Source organism: Crinia signifera, chromosome 3 (genome assembly GCF_055691185.1).
Source record: "Crinia signifera chromosome 3, ASM5569118v1, whole genome shotgun sequence".
NCBI lineage: Eukaryota > Metazoa > Chordata > Amphibia > Anura > Myobatrachidae > Crinia > Crinia signifera.
In genome coordinates, this window is record NC_139219.1 from 259,985,403 (window position 1) to 259,995,592 (window position 10,190).

The following is a 10,190-nucleotide window of genomic DNA, read 5'->3' on the forward strand; positions in this document are numbered from 1 at the left end:
GTGGTAGGCTGACAGTGCCGCTGTCCCGTGTCTCAGGGACAGCGCAGCACTGTAAAAGCGGTAGTCCAGACTCCAGCTAGTCTGTCCTGGCCGGCGCTTAACGTCACTCTCCCCCAGCGCGACTGTGCCCAGTTACCAGCGCTGAAGTGATGTGAGGTGTACAGACCAGCGCAGCTGTGAACTAAGACTCGGGAGACCCAGCGCGAGTGCAGCTCCCGGCTCAGCAGGACACAGAGACCCGGCGCGGCGGTGATCAGGTGGCGTGCTGTGGAGCCCCTGACGATGCGGAGACCCGGCAGGGTGAAGACTTGGTGTAGAAAACACACCATGCTGCCAGAGGTACCGTCATCTGCCTGGAGGGGGGGGGGGGGTTTACACAGCGGCACCTGCAAGTAATAGGGGTTTGGTAGCAGTTATGTAGAGCCATCTATAGGGGTGGGGGGTGCCAATCGTGCTCTCTCCCCCCTCTTTCTTCCCTGCTCTTTTTCCTACTGCACATCTTTCTCTCAGCCCGAACACTCACTCCACCTGTCTCTCTGCCCCTAGTCGTCTCCACTCTCTCCTACCCATGCTTCCTCTCTCTCTCTCTCTCTTTCTCTCTCTCTCCTCCCCCCTCTCTCTCTCCTCCCCCCCCCCCCCTCTCTCGCTCTCTCTGTCTCTTACCTGTGCTCTCTCTCTAGCCCTGTCTCTTCCCTGCACCCTCTCTGACAGTCTATCTCCCCAACTCTACCCGGCACTGTTTCTCTCCTGACACCCTCTCTCCCTCTTTCTTCTGACACATAGGAAAATCTTGGACGGGCCCCCCCATGTGGGGTGAGGGGGGGCCCATCCAAGATTTTGCTATGGGGCCCACATCGTTCTAGTTACGCCTCTGTGTATGTGGTTGTGTGTGTTGTGTTGTATGTATCTGTCCAATGCATAAGTGTGTGAGGTGTGCTATGTATATACAGTATGTGTATGTGTGTGTTGTGCATTTGTGTATCTGTGCAGTGTTTAAGTATGTGTTTTGTGTGTTGTACTGTTTTTTGTGTGTGTGTGTGTGTGTGTGTGTGTGTAGTGAATGTGGGTGTGTGTTGTGCTGTTAGAGGTATGTTATGTGTGTGTTGTGTGTATCTGCCCAATGTGTAAGTGTGTTACGTATAAATGTGTGTGTGTGTAGTGTGCTGTGTGTATCTGTGCAATGTTTGTGTGTGTTCTTTGTATTGTACTGTTTTTGGGTGCATGTTGTAGTGAATGTGGGTGTGTGTTGTACCATGAGTGGTGTGTTATGTGTGTGTGTTGTGTTATGTGTATCTGCTAAATGTGAGGTGCGCTACATATATATGTGTGTGTAGTGTGCTGTGCGTATCCTGACAATGCTTAAGTGTGTGTGTTCTGTGTGTTTCTGTATCTGCACAATGTTTAAGTGTGTGTGTTCTGTGTGTTCTGTGTGTTTGTTGTACTGTTTTTGGGTGTGTGTTGTAGTGTATATGGGTTTGTGTTGTACTGCATGTGGTGTGTTATGGGTGTTTTGTTGTGTGTATCTGTCCAATGTGTAAGTGTGTGAGGTGCGCTACCTATATATATGTGTGTTGTGTGCATATGTGGTGTACTGTGTGTGTATGCGTGTACAATATGTACGTGTGTGTGTGATGTGTGGTCTATGTATATCCTCAGTTATTCCTAATAATTGTTTAAACCCTTCACCATAATGTTAGAATGTGTCATTCATACTCAATGACAGCAATGATATCAGGGGCGAAATGTAATAGGGTGCGATTTTTTAGACTAAAAAAAAATCGCACCAAATCGCACCTTTAAAAATCGCATTTTTTGCCGCGAATTCGCATATGTAATGAGATGCGAATTTGCGGCAAAAAATGCGATTTGCCGCGATTTTCAACCTATTAAATGTGCGATTTTCGGAAAATGTGCGGTTTCGGACGTTTTTGACCAAAAATCGCACATGTCTAAAAATCGCACCCTATTAAATTTCGCCCCAGGTGTGGCGTTGTTCCTTCGACTACGGTTTCCCCGATCGTCAATCTTTTTCCCCAGATCATCAATGAAGGCAAATTTAAACTTGGTGTTTTTTAAATTTCTAAGTGAAATTTCCCAAAAACGGCTTCGAGGTGCACACCACCGGGTATAGAGGTACCTTGTTGCCAAATTTGGCAGCTCTGAGTGCCACGGTGTACCCGCAATGCAATGGACACGCACACACACACACACGCACACACACTCTTCAACTTATTATATAGATATATCTATCTATCTATCTATCTATCTATCTATCTATCTATCTATCTATCTATCTATCTATCTATCTATCTATCTATATATATATATATATATATAGATAGATAGATAGATAGATAGATATAGAGATAGATAGATAGATAGATAGATAGATATATCATATGCATCTTTCAAGTAGGCTGCTTTTTTGAGGCCTTATACCTGGAAGAAATTAGCATCAGTATTGCCTATTGGTATTTCCTTTCTCTATTTCCATATATTTTCTATTCTGCAATGGTTTAGCACTATTAACTTATTTACACCTTATTTAGGTGATTTTTTTTAACTCGGATTGGAGGACTATGTGTCACTCCATACCCCTCTGGTGACTCTATTGTTTTCATCAGATTGGAGGAAAACATACGTGATAATTATATATATGTAAACCATTTTGGTACTTATGTATTATGTGGGCTCCCATGTTAAATGCACCCCATTTTTTCATACCCCTACTATCCAACTACGCATGGAGTTGATTTTATATAGTGTGGCGAGCGCAGCGAGCCACCATGCCCGAAGCGTGGTGAGGGGACGCGGTCTCATAATAAAAACGGGAGCCCAGATATTACATAAGTACCACCATTTTTTTTTATTTCCCACATACTCCTATACCTATTCCTATATAATAATAGTTTATTTTATGCACACTTTTGGCTATTTTTATTTTTATATACAATGAAGTCCTTTTGCTATGAAGAAAGGAGGCACTACTAGGGAGTTCCCCGGTATGCATATAACCTGTAGGTTGCTTTGGTTTAAAAGAAGACGCTGAGACTGAGCTGACGGAGCTGAACCTGTGCTGACGCTGAGCCACCTGTGGCTTGGAAACTGCCTGCCTGAGAGCAGAAAGGTCCCGTGAGTGACACATTGCAGAGATATTCGTATGCAGCTTTGCCAGTGATGTCTTGTGATTGAAACTTGTGGTATTTAGCCAACGCCTGATGTAAACTTTGGTATGGGCCCCATACAAGAAACACTTTTAACTGTTTAAAATGTTCTATTTTAATAAACGGTACTGCACTATTGGGCACCCCATCTATTATGTTTTAGACGGAGATATGAGAAGCCTGCGGGATTCCGGAAGAACTGAGGGGAGCAGCGGTCCAAGTTATTTATGGACAAGTGTTTTTCCTGACACTGTGGATCAGTGTAGGGTTGCATTTAGCGGGAGTATCCCGCTTTTTGATCCTATCTCCCGGTCTCCTGGGAATATATTGGATCCTCCCGGCTTTAGCCTGCCTGTCAAAAAAAAAAACAGTCACAAAGTGCAGGGGCTAACGGTGACCTCGCGGCAGTCCTATTAAATGCCGGCAGGGGTTCTGTAGGACTGGACATGGCCAGCATCATAGCCGCGGCAGCACAGCACAGTGACAGCATGGGGCAGACATGGGAGCGGAAGAAGCAGAGGGAGTGGCACGAGCAGCGCCGCAGACAACATGGTAAGCTAGTGGCTGGCTTCCCTCCTGCTTCTCTCCCTCTCTGCTCCCCGCTGTTTTTTTTAATAGGGTTAATAGGGCTCAGGCTGTCTTCCCCCCCCCCCCCCCCACTACAGACCCCTACTCTGTCGCTGCGCAGCTTCATAAATATTGTTCCCCTCCCCACTGCCTTATAACATTTTAATGAGGGTGCATGAGGAGAGGAACATTTCTTTTTCTAAAGCTGCAGCAGCGTGGAGGAGGGAAGGAAGAAGGAAGGATTTCAAATTTGCATAAGGTAGCGCTAACGAACACTCTGAAATGTACTTGGAATTGCTCCTCCCATGACCCCACCCCATTTACATGCCGTAAATGGGCCAGGGCCATGGGCGGAGCTATCCAAATTACGTTTGAGAGCTCCCACGCCCCCTATTTCCTGTCACAAGCTGCTCTCTCCCGCAAAGCCCAGCTGAGAAGTCGGCAAGTATAGATCAGTGTCTCTGTCTAATAGTGTCTGCAGGTGTCAGCGCACCTATATAAATTTGGGTACTTATGTAATATCTGGTCGCCCGATTTTTTCATCGCATCGCATGTAATATAGTGGCATACAATTCATGCGATGCGATTTTTCATTGTAAAGACCTGATTTTTAATTGTATAGTCACCCATGGGTGATTTCATACCCCCACTATCCAACTACGCATGGAGTTGATTTTATATAGTGTGGCGAGCCACCGAGCCGGAAGCTTGGCGAGTGTACGCAGAATACATGTAGAGTAATACGCGTCCCTTCACGGGGCTCGCTGCGCTCGCCATGCTTCGGGCTCGGTGGCTCGCTGCGCTCGCCAAACTATATACAATCAACTCTACGCCGACGTGGATAGTGGGGGTATGAAATCACCCATGGTTGACTATACAATTAAAAATCGGGTCTTTAAAATGAAAAATCGCATCGCATGCCTTAAGTAGTGGCAAAATCGGGTGCCCAGATAATACATAAGTACCTAAATTTGTTTATATATATATATATCTCATTGATAGGGCGGCACTCCAAATATCAAATTGACTCAGCAGAGTATGCTGTAACGTTTCCTAGTATGCCGGAATTCAATTTTGTGGACTCCCATCATGCGGGAATATGTAAGGCTACCGTCCATTTGAAATGCCGGTGTATTCCTATTTACATGTATATACTAATATACATAGTATACCGGCACGCATCTATATATATGGTTTTCAAATTGCAATATATCAGTGCACTATAAGCATATTATATTCACACTACAATTTGTTTCTTTTATATGTGACTACTACTACTATGATTGACTGTGTGAGCACACTGCAAAAAGAATAATATATATGGCCACAAGAGGTCTTTCCAAGGGAATCCTGCGTGTCAGATGCATTCCATATTCAAAGGACACAAACCCTCCTACGTACGCACAGGATGGTCAGGAAGCACTGCCACCCGACTATACGGACAGAGCCTCCTGAATGATGAACGCGGAACATGCATGCGCAGAAGGATGATCTTGACGGCGGATGTTGGGCGGAAGTGACGTTCCCCACAACAGCGCCGATATTACAATATCAGTTATAGAAATGCGCAGTGGCGTAACTAAGTTTCGGGCGCCCCCCCCGCCGAGCACCCCCAATCCCCCGCCACCCATGCAACCCCCCCCCCAATCCCCCGCCACCCATGCAACCCCCCCCCCCCAATCCCCCGCCGCCCATGCAAACCCCCCCCCCCCCAATCCCCTGCAGCCTTACCTATCGCGCTGGTCCCGGCGGCTCCGTTCTTCTTCTGCTGAGGACCACCACAAAATGGCCGCCCCCATACAGCAGACAGTTTCAGAGAACTGTGTGCTATATGGGGGCGGCCATTTTGTGGTGGTCCTCAGCAGAAGAACGGAGCCGCCGGGACCAGCGAGATAGGTAAGTCTGTGGGGGATTGGGGGGGGTGTAACTATAGCACCGCAGCCCCCGGCGCCCCCACATGCACAGCGCCCCCCGCGGTGGCGGGGGTAGTTACGCCGCTGGAAATGCGACAATATGTGGACATTTTTCCTTATGTGTTCTCAATAATCCCAGTGATGGTTTTATTTTAGTATACCTGCTTTATTGTATTTTTCACACATCGTGCCCGAATCACAGTCTGGATTCATATAAGGTCTAATTGATTAATTAGCAGGAAGTGAGGTAATCCTGCCTTCCTGTTAAATAGGAGCTCTTACCAGTTTGTCCCTACCCCCTGAGGAAGTCAGTTGTGACGAAACATGTTGGGCTGCTTCTGATACCTACCTCACTTTGGGCCTTATTCTGATCTGAGCTCAGTACAAATTTGTTCTTAAAATGGGCAAAACCATGTGCACTGCAGGTGGAGCAGATGTAACCTGTGCAAAGAGAATTAAATTTGGGTGGGGTGTGCTGAAACTGAAATCTAAATTGCAGTGTAAAAATAATGCAGCCAGTATTTACCCTGCACAGAAACAAAATAACTCACACAAACCTAACTCTCTCTATACATGTTACATCTGCCCCACCTGTAGTGCACATGGTTTTGCCCATTTTAAGAACAAATTTGTACTGAGCTCAGATCAGAATAAGGCCCTTTCTACCTAAAAGCTAAGCGTTCTTTTTCTCTAAATTCCCTTTTATTGTATGTATGTAATAGTTGTTTATTTGTATTGCACTTTTAAAGAAACAAATACATCTTTTTTTTTATGTAATCATTGTATTCATATGTATAGTCTCTGCAAAAAACCCTCATAATAAATCCATATACTTTTTATATATTTATACTCATAGTTTTATTATTCGTAAAACTTAAAACACAGGTCGCTAAGGTCGAAATTTCTTTTAACGTTTCAGTTATATTTAACTTTTGTCAAGTACAGTGCAATACAAAATAAAACATACCTTTATACCCAAAGCCCATACTGCATAGGTTCCCAAACGCGGTCCTCAAGGTACCCCAACGGTCCAGGTATTAAGTATATCCAAGCTTGGCCACAGGTGACTTAATTAGTGACTCAGTCAGTCTGATTTAACCATCTGTGCTGAGCCATGGATATACCTAAAACCTGGACCGTTGGGGTGCCTTGAGGACCGCGTTTGGGAACCTCTGCTATAGTGTACGGCGCTGAATGCAGCGGCGGGACCTCCCATCCAGCATGCGGCGTCCGCTGCTGATGACATCATATCTCTGCGGCACACAGTGTAAGCCGCAGAGGTATGATGTCATCAGCAGAAAAACTAACACTAATGTATGTAAATCTTTGGGTGCTGTGGAAACAATACCATAGTTTCCTATCCACAAGGCAGTAAGGAAAAAAAGAACAAGGAGTACAGTGGAGTGCTCAAACAAACGCACTAGGTAAGAAGGTAGTCAGCCCTCTATTAATTAGAAACAAAGAAAAGATATACCAGCCAGGCTGAAAAAAGGTTTATTTACATAGAAATATAGAATTTGACGGCAGATAAGAACCATTTGGCCCATCTAGTCTGCCCCTTTTTTTACCCTTCAGGTAAACTCAACCCTTTTTAATCCTTATTTCTCCTGGGATCGAGAGTCCCAGTGCTGGATAAGCGCTCAAGTGCCCCAGTGTAAAGCCCAATCATTTCTCTAGTTAGTTCTGAGTATCAGCTTCTTCAGGAGCAAGCATGAGTAAGGAAAAAGAGATCCGCACACCACCATTGCAAAAAATTGTTCAATATATTGGAAAGACACAAAGCTTAAAAAGCATCCCCAAAAATAGCCACAAGGAGGCAGTACTTCAATGTAATCAAAAGAGAGTAGTGCATGCTTGTGTGCACCGGCTTGGTCTGCAGTCACAGTAGACCCACGGCTTCTGGGAAGGGCACTACTGCCGGTGCCTGCACACCCTCCTGTAATGGCCGGAAGGGTCCTGGATATCGGGTCCCCCTTCCGGCCTCCCGGAAAGCTGTCTGACCCCAGGAACCCTCCCCCGACGGGGTGGGGGGGGTGGGGTGGGTCAGATGACGCGTATCGCGTCATTTTAGCGCCGCCCACCTGAAATACCGGCATTACATGGTGGGGGCGTGGCTAAATGACGCAGCCGCTTTGGGCACACCCACAATGCAGCCTGCCTCTGCCCCACCACACCCCTTTTCCACTTGCAGCAGCGGCCCCACCCCCTTGCCTCACTGAGTAGGCAAGTATGCTCCCAGCTGGGAGGAGACTTGTAGGTGTAGGGAATTGCTGCATTGTTCAGGATGCTGGCCTCTGTATGTGGTACAAAATCTCCGATGCGTGTTGACCCTCCAGGGGTAGACATAATGGTTGTCATGAAGATGGGTTAGTTCAATGTGTGTGGCCTGTCGCAACCATCTTTGTTAAGGATAAACATGGCATGTTTAGAATGTAAGCTCTAACAAGCAGGGCCCTCTCTCCTCATGTGTTTTTCTAAGAATATATCCCACTGTTATAATTGCGTCAGTGTCCGCTGTCAGTCTTTTATTTACCATTTGTACTGTAAATCATTATTTTCTTGTTTTGTTTCTTTGGCTCATCTTTGTATTGTCAGACGCTGTGGAACCCTTGTGGCGCCATATAAATATAATATATAATATAATAATAATATATTATTGGGTAAAACTATTCATATATATATATTATTATTATATTATTATAATTTTATTTATAAGGCGCCACAAGTGTTTCGCAGCGCTGTACAAAGGAACAATACAGGGAGACAAAGCTTGGCATAACATTGAATAAATAACAAAAATACAGTACAAATAAAGAGCGCCACAGATCAATACACATTACAGCTTAAATGTAAGTAGTGAGGACTCAATCAACATACAACTAGAGGCTTGAGACCAATGATGGAGATGAGTATGCAGACGAAGATGGTCACTGAGTGTTGGAGTATAGGAGAGCTGTGAGTGAAATGTGAAGAGAAGTGGGCTTTGACAACAGGAGGGAAGAGGGCCCTACTCGGAGGAGCTTACAATCTAGTAGGAAAGGGAGACAGACAGATTACAAGAGGTGCAAGCGAGTGGGTGGTGGTTAGATAGCAGGATGTAAACAGGCAAGGGGTCGGAGAACCAGCTGGTTTATGCAGTGGAAGGGTACGCTTTGATGAATAGGTGAGTTTTCAGTGCCCGTTTGAAGCTTTGCAAGGTCAGGGAGAGTCTAATGGAGGGAGGGAGTGCGTTCCACTGAAGGGGTGCAGCACGGCAAAGTCCTGTACTCTATCATGGGAAGCAGTGAACAGGGTGGAGGAGAGATGACAGTCGTCAGCCGACCGTAGTGGGCGGGAGGGTGTATGAATATATATATATATATAATTTTGGTCAGGACACTCTCAAAGTAGCAACCTCCTCATCCAACATTCAGGAATGTTGGATGAGGAGGTTGCTACTTTGAGAGTGTCCTGACCAAAATTGGTAATTCGTAAAAAATTGGTAAAAAACCAGAATTATCCCAAACTGGTTGATCAAATCCACTATACCATATTGATGGTTTAAATTGTGGAACTAAAAATCATACTGATCAGCAAGGATTCTTGTTAGGATCACTGTAGACATCGGTTTTACCCCTGATGAAGTCATAGTGACGAAACGCGTCAGGTATTTCTTGTAATAATAGTCTATTCATTTTAAAATGGACTGTGCATAATCATTGTGAATACATCCAACATTGGACACATGGAAATGATCTCCAGAATGTATTCCTGATTTTAATTTAACTACTAACTGGGAGGTACATTTTATGCATGAGGTTGCGCACCCCAATCACTCTTTCTGTTTTATACTGTGTATATGTGTGTGTATATATATATATATATATATATATATATATATATATATATATATCCGTTTATCTAAAATTCAAGTGGTATATGGAATTCAAGTGGTATATACTAATAATTGGATTGTCATACATGGTGTTGGTCAGGTGGGATTAATATTGCAGATAATCACACTGCTGGAGTGGGCATGGATTGTTTACAGTGGTGCTGAAGTCAGATGATTGAAACGATTATTGAGTAGTATGGGATTACTATGTGACTGCCCTCTCTCTCCTAATCTTACTAACAGTGACAGAAGTTTAGAACATTTTCTATGTAGTTCTGAATGGTTATCCAGCAGGATAGGGATAGCCATTGACTATCGATATTTCAAAACTATTGTTGGTCTTGGGCAGGGCCGGCGCTACCCACTCAGCAGCTCCTGCAAAGCAGGGAGGCGCCATGCTGAAAAGGCGCTGTCTCCCTCTCTGCTCTGCTAAAGCTGCCTCAGCCCTCACTGTCACTGCCTCCTGCATGCCGCCCACAGTGCCTGTCTGACAGTGGGCGGGCGGCAGTATAAAGAGCTGCTCCCTGCACTGTGAGTGCACACAGCCTGCAAGCCGCCCGCAGCACCTGTCTGACAGCGGACAGCAGTATGGAGAGGCTGAGCAGCTCCCTGCACCGCGCACACACTGTCCTCCTCCTGTGACTCCCTCTTCCTCACAGACACTTGCGCTGA